Source organism: Pteropus medius, unplaced genomic scaffold, assembly GCF_902729225.1.
Source record: "Pteropus medius unplaced genomic scaffold, Ma_sr-lr_union100, whole genome shotgun sequence".
Taxonomy (NCBI): Eukaryota; Metazoa; Chordata; class Mammalia; order Chiroptera; family Pteropodidae; genus Pteropus; species Pteropus medius.
The window spans coordinates 4,453-15,875 of NW_024347014.1; the positions used below are offsets into that span (position 1 = coordinate 4,453).

Sequence of the window (11,423 nt, forward strand, 5' to 3'; positions counted from 1 at the left end):
GGTGCATGATGGCACACATTTCAACCAAAATTTAATGCAAACACGATTTTGGGTAAAGATGATGTACAACTTACAAGACCAGAAGTCCTCAGCTTTACTACTCACAGTGTCCTCAGACCAGGACCTGCAGGATCAGCATCTTCCTGGAGCTTGTGTGAAATGCAGAGTCCCTGGGACCAACAGGACCTGCTGAATTAGTATTTGCACTTGAACTACAATCCTGCTTGATTCACATGCACATTAGAGTTGGAGAAGTGCCAGTCCAGACTGGCTCTTCTCACCTTCTCCATTTGACATAATTATTTGTATTTGATGTTGTAAGTTTTTAGCAGCCTCCCTTCAGACATTGCCTAATAGCTCAGGGGCAACATCACCTCTGGCTGGGAACCACTGGCCCAGAGATTAAAAACTGGAAGCCTTGTGACAGCTTCTAATTAGCACCTATTCCTTATTTTGATTATAACTTCGGGCAGATCACTAAAATTTTTCAAGCTTCATTTCTGCAATGTGAGATACAGTTCAAAATAGAACAACTCCATGGGATGGACTTTTATAAAATTGAAATTTGACAAAGCCTTAAGGTAAAAGCTCAGATTATATGGTACCAAATTATGTAAATATGTTTCTTATAATTATCAAAACTTTTATAATGTGGGACTAAAGGACAACTCTTAACATCTGATATAAGTATAACATTCTTCATTAATTTGGTAAAGTTTCATGTAGCCAAGGTGTGTAGTGTCCAAAGTTTACATGAAAGTCACAGAGTTTTCCTGTTGACGAAGAGGGAAACGGCAATTTTCTTTACCTATCAGGGTTTGTGTCCCACCGCATGCCAATTCTTTGAAGACCCTGGGATCTAATACAGACAGTATCCTCAGTCTAGGCTTTTGAGAGAACTTTATTCAAGGTTTTGATAAGGTTCTGGGAGGTGAGACATCTGGCAGGCAAGAGAGTCATGGGGAAGGAGTACGAAACCAGGATTCACTTCACTTCTCACCCGGTCTCTTGGGAACAGAGAATCAGCAGGAAAAATTTCCAGACAAGTGTCTCACAGGGAAATCTAGGCTCAGGGGTGGAAATAACATTGGAAACAGTGTAATGAGCAGATAAATGAAGCAGAAACGATCTCCGCTCTGCATGTGCAAGCCTGGGCTTTACAGGACCTATTCGTTATTTTGGATTCCTAAGTCCGAGTGGAACCAATGCTTTACTTTGTTCTGCTGCCTTGCCTGGGGACAGAGCTTCAGTCTTCATGATAAACCATCCGGGGAGGCATTCAGAGTTCCACACGGAGTTTTCTTTTCAGAGGCCCCATTCAGATGAGTCTGAGATCCCAGCAGGTATTTCAGGGATGGGTCAGAGAGGATGGAACCTGAGAACTTCTACCTGAGGTCTTCTGAGAGCCTATCCAGCCTCACTCAGAGCCCAGAGATGGCCACGTTTGCTTTCTAGGTAGACTAATTAATTTATTTAATCTGTTAAATTGGAGTTTTTTCTACCAACTTAGCTGTTTGGCATTGAATTCCATCATATATAGAGAGATGTACTGGGAGAAAGTATGAAAATTATAATTTTTTGTTCAATTCTAACAGTCTGTCATATTGTGTCCCCCTCATTATTTTTACACAAAGAAACTTAAATGTCCTCACCCATCTTTTGATGAGCATTCTTTTGCATTCATTAATGATCACATCTATCCTTTCCTAAGGATATCTGAATCTATTTATGTTTATATAGATACAATTAGAACAGTAGATAATTCTTCCTCCACAGCTTTTCAAAAGTACATTTTTTTATTTTTCTTTCTAAGTCTTTGCCAATTATCTGGAATTAGAAACCAATATCAATGTGATTAAATTATTGTATTTTATCTTTTCTTTTAGAATTAGTCTTACATATAAATTAAATTGACAATACAGTTCCTAAAATCCACTATTTTAATTTGGTCATATTTTCCCATTCCTTAACATTTGTTCTGTATAAATGCACATATTATGAAACCAGATAGGTAAGCAAAATAAGTGAGGTCCTTACTCATTAAATATCACATTATGAAGGAGAAGGCCCAGTACAGTGAAATGAGTGCAATATGACATCATCTCCTTAGTGACAAATGTATGAAGAAAGGGCATCAATAGTTGTAGCTAAAGCAGGATTTTATAGAATATGTCTGGGGAGGCCTTTTCATGTTGGACAAGGAACAGAACCAGGGCTAGTATACCCATCAGATTTGTTACAAAGAGGTCAAAACTCAAAGCTCAAAAATAACAAAGGAAAGAATTCCAGAAAGAAAAGTGAGAAAAGGGCCAGGCTCATCCACTCCTGGGCCATATAAAGAAAATTGGTCAAATAAATGTGGAATAAGTGCAGAAATAATAATTAGATCAGGGCTGAGGTGGACACCATGCTGAGGCCAGTGGGGTGGTAAAGGTCCAGTCAGTGTGAGGTCCCTGGAGTCTGAGGCAACTGCAGCACCCACGCCGGCTGCCTCTTCTCTCTGCACCTGACTCTCTGTGGGCTCCTCATTCTTGTTGCTTTTCCCCCTTTTGCAGGAAGTGGTCTTTTAAAACTATTTTGTACTTATTGCAGTGGATTCCAGAGGTTTTTTAAATTTTATCTCAAAGTAAGACATTCTTTTTATGTTGTGATCCAGCATGCCTGCACACAAACACAGCAACACACACACACACACACACACACACACACACACACACACACACACACATGACTGACCAAGAGAACCATGAAACGGTTATGTATGTACTCTGTATATGATGCACTCTCATATTTTCTCATGACTTCTTGATTCTATTCCACTTAATTCTTACAAACCATCGTCTGCCACCCTACAGGGTCCTGATACGGAATATGGAAAACATTCCTCTGCCATGTCCTCCACACCTAGGTCAGTGTTGCCTCCTTCTTTTCCTTCTCTCATCATCAACAATTTCTGTGAGAATGTTCTCTCATCCCTCCATGGAATGCTTATTTATTCAGCTACTGTTCTCAACTCAGCTAAGTTTGGTGTGAAGGTGGTGATGTGTATAACATGCTGCATGCCTCACCTCACTCACTGTGCAGCAGGCAGAGAAGACATGGAACTAAATAAAAATTACCCCATAGGCATCTTAATACGTAATTAACTTGATGAGAAAGTATCCTTTTCCTGTGATTATGTTCAGAAAAAGAGAAGACTCATAAAGAAGAGGATGTAGGCAATCTGAGAATATATGGAGTTTGGAGGATGGAGAGGGAGTGAAAAGTTCGAAAATGTCTCGTGAGGAGACTCTGAGCAGAGGGAAGCGTGTGTGTAAAGGCTCTGAGCTTATAGCTGTGGCGTCAGGTGAAGCTGGGAGTCAAGTTCATCATTTGGGAGATTAGTGTGAGCACGGGCGGGCAGGGCTCTATGTGGGTGAAGTGGGTGGAAAGGTCACAAGACTTGAGCCTTATGTTTGAAGCTACAAAATTTGGCTTCTATATGCATTGTGGAGTCACCGGGATGGAGTTTAATACAAGAGTCTTATGAACAGTTTTCAATATACAGAGATCTCCATGGATCAATGTGATTATCTGTCTAGAGGGTATCTGGCCCTTAAAAGATGGGAGAAATGGCGACAAACTGAAATATGGCTGTGCAATTGGGGATCTAGAGTTGAGGAAGCAAGGGAGACATTAGATGCAGAAAAAAAATAATCAGCCTCATCTCATCTCAGTTTGCTAAGCATGTTACATATATTGTTCAAATCTGTCACCACTCTAAATTGATACCACTGCCTGCACTATTTGGGTGAGGATATTAACATTTAGAATGTCCAGCTGTGTCTCATTTCCTTTTGAAAATTGTAAGTTTATTCTTTGCAATTTTTTTAGTAAAGTATTTGATCTGTAAGATATCTTGATGCCATAAAGATATTGCTCTTTTATATTTTGAATAAATAGTTATTTGCTCCCTTATTGATAATTCTGGGCAGAAGGCAAAAGAACTGTGGTTGGCATGTTACCAAAACCAAGGATGCTTTCTCCTCATTACAATTTCTCAGAGACCATCTGAACTGATTAGATCTGTCTCTGTCTCTGTCATTGTCTCTGTCTGTCTGTCTATCTTTCATCTTTTTATCTCTGTTTATTGAACTGATTTTTAATATACAGGGAAGAAAATAGATATATGAAAATGGAGCCCCAGTTTTACATGTCAAATTGTGAGCTTATCAAGAGGACTTTGGAACTATTTCTATAACCTATAGGGACAAGATAATCTGATATTATGTTGCCCTGTGTTATTTCTTTCCTCATATTGTGTCTGGGAGTGAGTAGAAGCTGGTATTAACATGACCCCAGGAGGACATAGTATGTGTGTCTGTGAGTGTGAAGTACATGAGCATTTCTCCACTCTCGGGGCAGGGGTACCTAGCTTATATACTCTGATATGTGTTCTTTAAAATACAGATACAGAATGTCAATCAACAGATGGAAATAAAGAAGGCATCACTTCTTTTCACAAGATTCCTTGCAAAGAAAATAAAGTTAAGGACAGCATGTGATTGAGCGAGTCCCTGTGTCTTGAAGTTTCATCTGTAGCAGACAGGCCAGCTCATTCCTCCACATTCTCTGACAGCATCCCTATCATCTCCCTCTTGCTCATTCCCCTCACCACACGGCTTCCTTTTGAGTCTTGATTACTTGAGACAAGGGCTAACATCAGGACCTTTGTACTGGCTCTTTCCCACACAGGCGGCTACACACTTCCCAAAAATCATCCTGTCTTTCAGTGTCTCCCTTAAGGTCTCTATTCAAATAGCACCTTATTTTCAAGTCTTTCTCAATTCCATTAAAAATAACATGCACATCTACACTCTTATATACCTACTTTTTTTTTTTTATCAAAGCAAATGTACCATCTAACATCGTGTATGATTTTTCACTTCCTTATATTCTGTCTCCTTCCTTGGATTATAGGGACTTCTGTTTTTCAGTACTGTGTACTCTTTACCTAGAAAATGACCAGGACTCAGCATTTATTCCTCAATGTATAAAAAAAATTCTCATTAAATCGATATAAAAATGATTTATTTGACAAATTGCTAAGAGTGGGACATAAATTCCTAATTAGAGATATCACATGACCTTACTTAAAGGGGGTCAGATCTCTACAAAAGCATATATATGTCATCTGTACATTTTACAGTTAAAATATAAATGGTAGCATTTCACATGTTAGTAATACTCATGTGTAAAAATTAATCATGTTATTTTTTTTTTAATTTTTAGTTATCGACTCTACCACATGGATCTAGGGAATGGTACACGAATTTCAGAATTTCTTCTTCTGGGATTTTCAGATGAACCGAAACAGCAGCCTCTCATATTTGGCTTCTTCCTCTCCATGTACCTGATCACCATGTTAGGAAATCTGCTCATCATCCTGGCCGTAAGCTCAGACTCCCACGTCCACACACCCATGTACTTCTTCCTCTCAAACCTCTCCATGATAGATATCTGTTTCACCTCTACCACCATCCCAAAGATGCTGGTGAACATCCAGACACAGAGCCAAGTCATAACCTATGGAGGCTGCATCACACAGATTTTTTTTTCCCAGCTCTTTGGAGTGTTGGATGACTTCCTCCTGACTGTGATGGCCTATGACCGCTTTGTGGCCATTTGTCACCCCCTGCACTACACGGTCATCATGAACTCCAGGCTCTGTGGAGTGCTGCTTCTGGTGTCCTGGATCATGAGTGCCCTGAATTCACTGTTAGAATGCTTAATGGTTTTGCAACTGTCTTTCTCTACAGTCTTGAAAATCCCCCACTTTATCTGTGAACTCAATCAGATGATCCAACTTGCCTGTTCTGACACTTTTCTTAATAACCTGGCGAAGTATTTGTCAGCCGTGCTGCTGGCTGTCTTTCCTTTTGCTGGGATCCTTTACTCTTACTCTAAGATTGTTTCCTGCATACGTGGAATCCCATCAGCTCAGGGGAAGTATAAAGCATTTTCTACCTGTGCGTCTCACCTCTCTGTTGTCTTCTTATTTTATTGTACAGGTCTAGCAGTGTACCTCAGTGATGCCACAGCACACACTCAAGTGCAGTGGCCTCGGTGATATACACCGTGGTCACACCCATGCTGAACCCCTTCATCTACAGTCTCAGGAACAAAGACATAAAGGGGGCTTTGAAAACATTCTGTGGGATGGCAGCTATAAAAGGGACATCTGTTTTGGGGCTGAAGAATTTCCGTGTTTGGAGAGCTAAAAGCCTTAGAACCAGAAAATTGTGGAAATAGAATATGCCTCCTTTATTTATTTGCTGGAATTTCCATTTATTTTATTCACCTTCTCTATACAATGTAAGTAATTGTTTATTTTATAATTGTGTATATATATATTTCCCATTTTGGCCATTTTCCCAGTCTCACAAAATTTTTCCCAAATTTGAACCAAATATATTTGGAAAAGCCGAATTATTATGTGTAGGCATACGAATCTTAAAAATAATTTCTTCTGCCCTGTGCCTCTTTGCTGTTGGAAAAGGGCCTTGGAGTCATTGTCTGCTCTACCACTTCTTTGCTCTGCTGCCTCTCTGTGCTGGGCTGACTCCCGTGATGGATACTGGTTCCTTAACAGACTGACGGCCACATTGAGGAAGCAGTGGCAGAGGCAGCAGAGTCGGGCTCTGGGGCCACTGCAACCAAGCAGTGGTTACTTTTGGAAGGGTGAGGTCAGCCCCAAATGCCCAGAATATGTATCACCCCAGATGTGAATCAGGCTTTATTAAAGAAGAGATAGATGATTGTAGTGTTTTTTGGTGGTGGCAGCAGCCAGGTGGAAAATAAAACATTTTGCAGAGGTCAGGCGCAATTTGAACCTCAGAATGATTATACAAGATTTTAGACCATTTCTAAGTAGAAATCCACTGGACCAAGATAATAGAGCCAATGAGGGAGGTCACCAAACTCACACTGACTCTGGGGACCAAGTCAATCTTCAAGGTTGCCAATGACTCGGAGATACAGATCGCAAGGAAGTACTCATCTCAGTAGATCTCCAGCTATGGAAAGAATAATACTACAGTTCTTTGCTGACATCTTTGCAAATTCTGTAGTTCCTAGAATCTCCATCCCTTTTGCCTGGAGCGGGATGCTACACTCCAACCCTGGGGACTATGCCTGGGGTCACACAGGGCTTGATGCCATCGTAACCCAGCTTTTAAGACAACTGGAAAACACAGGGCCTCCACGAGCTGACAAGGGAATGATCACATCTCTCCCAACAGTGACAGTAACTCAGGAGCAAGTCGATAAGTGTTTAGAATGTTCGGTATGCAAAAAATGTTCGGTACACAGTTGAAGAGGAAGTCGGCAGTTACCAAGCAGCCACATCTTTCACAGCAGTTGTAATGTGCCATGGTTAGAACTGCATGACACATGTTCTTTATGTGGGAAGAGCTTAAATGGTGAGCATGCTACTTGGCAAACTCAGAGCTCTGAGGCTTCTGCAAGCAACAGATTTAGCAGTGACAGACAACTACAGGACTTTTCTGAAGCTAAAGACCATGTCTGAGTCAGGGCTGTGGTGCTCTTCTTATCACAGCTGTAAATTGTATCAAAACAAACAAACAAACAAAATATTAGGTGGATTTAGGAAACGTATAAGAAAGCCCAACCCATAATAATGCAATGAGTGTTTTTCTTCTCTAAATTTAAAGTTAGCATCTGTAGATGGAATTATATCTAAATCAAAATGCTTCCGATTTCTCAATTCACAGTGATAATTTTATAAATGCGAAACCTAATTATATGGATTTACCCCTAGCCAGAATAGAATCAGTTCCTTTAAGCCCAGCTAGAGTCGTGCTATCTGTCAAGTTACCCTGTAATGGATGCTATCACCTCCTTGTTCAACCTCCATCCTATCATTAGTTCATTTTATAGTAAATACAGTAGAACCAGAGCCCTAAAATAAATAAAAATAAAAATAATTTCTTATCAAATGGTCATATCATCTCTGTAATTCTCTTTTGGGTTACTAAAGATTATCCATGAATTGTATAACTCACATATAGCAAACTACACTTGTTGACTAAGTTCCTTTACGTGATGTTTTGCACAGAGAAAAATGAAATAGTTTTCTCTTTGGGTCTTTGCTATTCTATTTCACTACCTTAACTACTCTTAAAATATCACACACTTTAACATTCTGCTGGTTTTAACTAGACTTCTGCTTTTATTCTCTTATTGAGTTCGGTGTCCACAATGCCTCTCATAGTCCTGGGGAAAAAATTGATTATCAAATATATATATCTCCAGGTAGAGCCATCAGAGAAAGGCAAAAGGAATAATAGATTCAGCTAATATGCTCTTTTTTTTTAAGTTTATTAGGCTAACATTGGTTAATACAATTATATAATTTTTGAGTGTACATTATAATTTGACATCTATATATTCTATTGTGTGATTACCACCCAGAGTCTCATTTCCTTCAGCTACATATATTTGATCCCTTTTACTCACTTCACCCTTCCACAACCCCCCTTTCTCTGAACCCTTTTACCCTGTCTACCTCTTTCCTCTTTCCTCACCCCCTACCCTCTGGTAACCACTAGTCCATTGTCTATGTCCCTGAGTCTCTGTTTGTCCTGCTCACTTGTTGCTTTTAGGTTTATGTCCCACAAATAAGCGATATCATGTGATTTTCTACTTTTTCTGTCAGGCTTATTTCGCTTAGCATGATTATCCTGAGGTCCATCCAGGATGTCACAAATGGCAGTATTTAATCTCTTCTGATGGCTGGGTAATATTCCATTGTATATATATACCACAGCTTCTTTAGCCAATCATTTATTGTAGGACACTTTGGTTGCTTCCATGTCCTGGACAATGTGAACATGCTGCTATGAACATCGGTGTGAAAATATCTTTTTGGATATGAGTTTTCAAGTCTTTGGGGTAAATACCAAGTAGAGAGATTGCTGGCTCATATGGTAGATCAATTCTTAGTTTTTTGAGGAACTTCCATACTGTTTTCCCTAGTGGCTATACCAAATTGCAGTCCCACTGGCAGTGTATGAGGGTTCCTTTTTCTCAGCATCCTCTCCAACATTTGTTACTACTTGTCCTGTTGATTATAGCTATTCTAACAGGTGTGAGATGGTATCTCATTGTGATTTTGATTTCCATTTCTCTAATAGCTAGCGATGTTGAGCATCTTTTCACATATTTGCTGGCCATTTGTATGTCCTCTAGGGAGAAGTGTCTATTCAAATCCTCTGCCCATTTTTTGATTGGATCCTTTATTTTTTGTTGTTGTTGTTCTTGAGTCGTATGAGTTCTTTGTATATTTTGAATATTAGTCCCTTATTGGAGGCATTGCTTGCAAATACATTTTCCCATTCTGATAGTTGTCTCTTTACCTTGTTGACAGTTTCTTTTTCTGAGCAGAAGCTTTTTAGTTTGATGTAGTTGCATTCATGTATTTTTGGTTTTACTTCCCTTGCCTTCGAGGTCAAATTCATAAAATCCTCTTTGAGTCTAAGGTCCTTAAGTTTAGTTCCTGTTTCTTTTATGCATTTTATTGATTCTGGTCTTATATTCAGGTCTTTAATCCATTTTGAGTTAATTATGGTGTATGGGGATAGACAAGAGTCTAGTTTCATTCTTTTGCAGGTGGCTTTCCAGTTTTCCCAACACCATTTATGGAAGACGCTTTCCTTTCTCCACTGTATGTTTCTGGCTTTTTGTTGAAAATCATTCACCCATATAAATATGGGTATACTGCTGTATTTTCTATTCTGTTCCATTGATCTATGTGTCTGTTTTGCTGCCAATACCATGCCGTTTTGACTACTGTCGTTTGGTAGTATAATTTGAAGTCTGGCAGACTTCAAATTGATTCCAGACTTCAATGTTGATTCCAGCCTCGTTCTTTTTTCTGAGGATGGCTTTGGCAATTCGGGGTCTTTTGTGCTTCCATACAAATCTGATAATTTTTTGTTCTATTTCTTTAAAAAATGCCAATGGTATTTTGATGGAGATTGCATTAAATCTGTATAATGTTTTAGGTAATATGGTCATTTTAACTATGTTGATTCTTCCAATCCAAGAACACAGAATATCTTTCCATTTCTTTGCACCTTCTTCAATTTATTTTAATAGAGTCTTGTAGTTTTCATTATATAGATCCTTCACATGTTTCATTAGGTTTATTCCTAGGTATTTTATTCTTATTGCTGCAGTTTCAAAAGGAGTGGTTTTTTTTTTCATTTCTTTTTCTGATACTTCATTATTAGAGTATAGGTATGCTATGGGTTTTTGAATGTTGATTTTGTATCCAGAGACTTTGCTGTATTAAGTTATTGTTTCTAGTAGTGTTCTTGTGGAGTCTTTAGGGTTTTCTATATAGAGAATCATGTCTTCTACAAATATTGACAATTTGACTTATTTATTTCCTATTTGGATGCCTTTTATATCTTTCTCTTGCCTGACTGCACTCACTAGGACCTCCAAAGTTATATTAAATAACGGTAGCGACAGCCTTGCCTTGTTCCTGGGATGTTAAAGGGAAGGTTTTTAGTTTTTCACCATTAAATATAATGTTGGCTGAGAGTTTGTCATACATGGCCTTTATTATGTTAAAGTAATTTCCTTCTATACCAATTTTGTTAAGTGTTTTTTATCATAAATGGATACTACATCTTGTCGAAGGCTTTTTCTGCATCTATTGATATGATCATATGATTCTTATTTGTTAATTTGTTTAGTTGTTGTAACACATTAATCAACTTGCATATGTTGTACCATCCCTGTGCCCCCGGGAAGAAGCCCTCTTGATCGTGGTGTGTACTCCTTTTAATATGTTGTTATGTTCGGTTCACTAGTATCTTATTTAGGACTTTTGCATCTGTGTTCATGAGAGATGTTGCTCTGTAGTTTTCTTTTTTGTGTTATCTTTACCAGGTTTTGGTATCAGAGTAATAGTGGCCTCATAAAATGTGTTGGGAAATATTGCCTCCTCTTCTAATTTTTGGAAGAGTTTGAGGAGAATAGATATTAAATCTTTTTTGAATGTTTGGTAAAATTCACTGGTGAAGCCATCCATCTGGTCCTGCACTTTCACTTTTCGAAACGTTTTTGATGATTCTTTCAATTTCGACACTGCTGATTGATTTATTTAGATTTTCCAGATCTTCTTGATTCAGTCTAGGAAGATTGTATTTCTCTAAGTACTGGTCCATTCGTTCTAGGTTATTAAATTTGCTACTATATACTTTTTCATAGTATTCTTGCATGATTTTTTGCATGTCTGTGATGTCAGTCATAATTTCCCCTCTTTCATCCCTGATTTTGTTTATATGTGCTCTTTCTCTTTTTTCTTTAGTGACCCTAGTCAGGAGTTTGTCAATTTTATTAACTTTCTCAAA

The 11,423-nt window shown here is 38.6% G+C and overlaps 1 pseudogene; it reads left to right on the top strand.

The window, feature by feature from the left end:
- Positions 1 to 5,287: 5,287 nt before the first annotated feature.
- On the top strand, positions 5,288 to 6,291 carry LOC120614144 (olfactory receptor-like protein OLF4; annotated as a pseudogene).
- Positions 6,292 to 11,423: the final 5,132 nt, after the last annotated feature.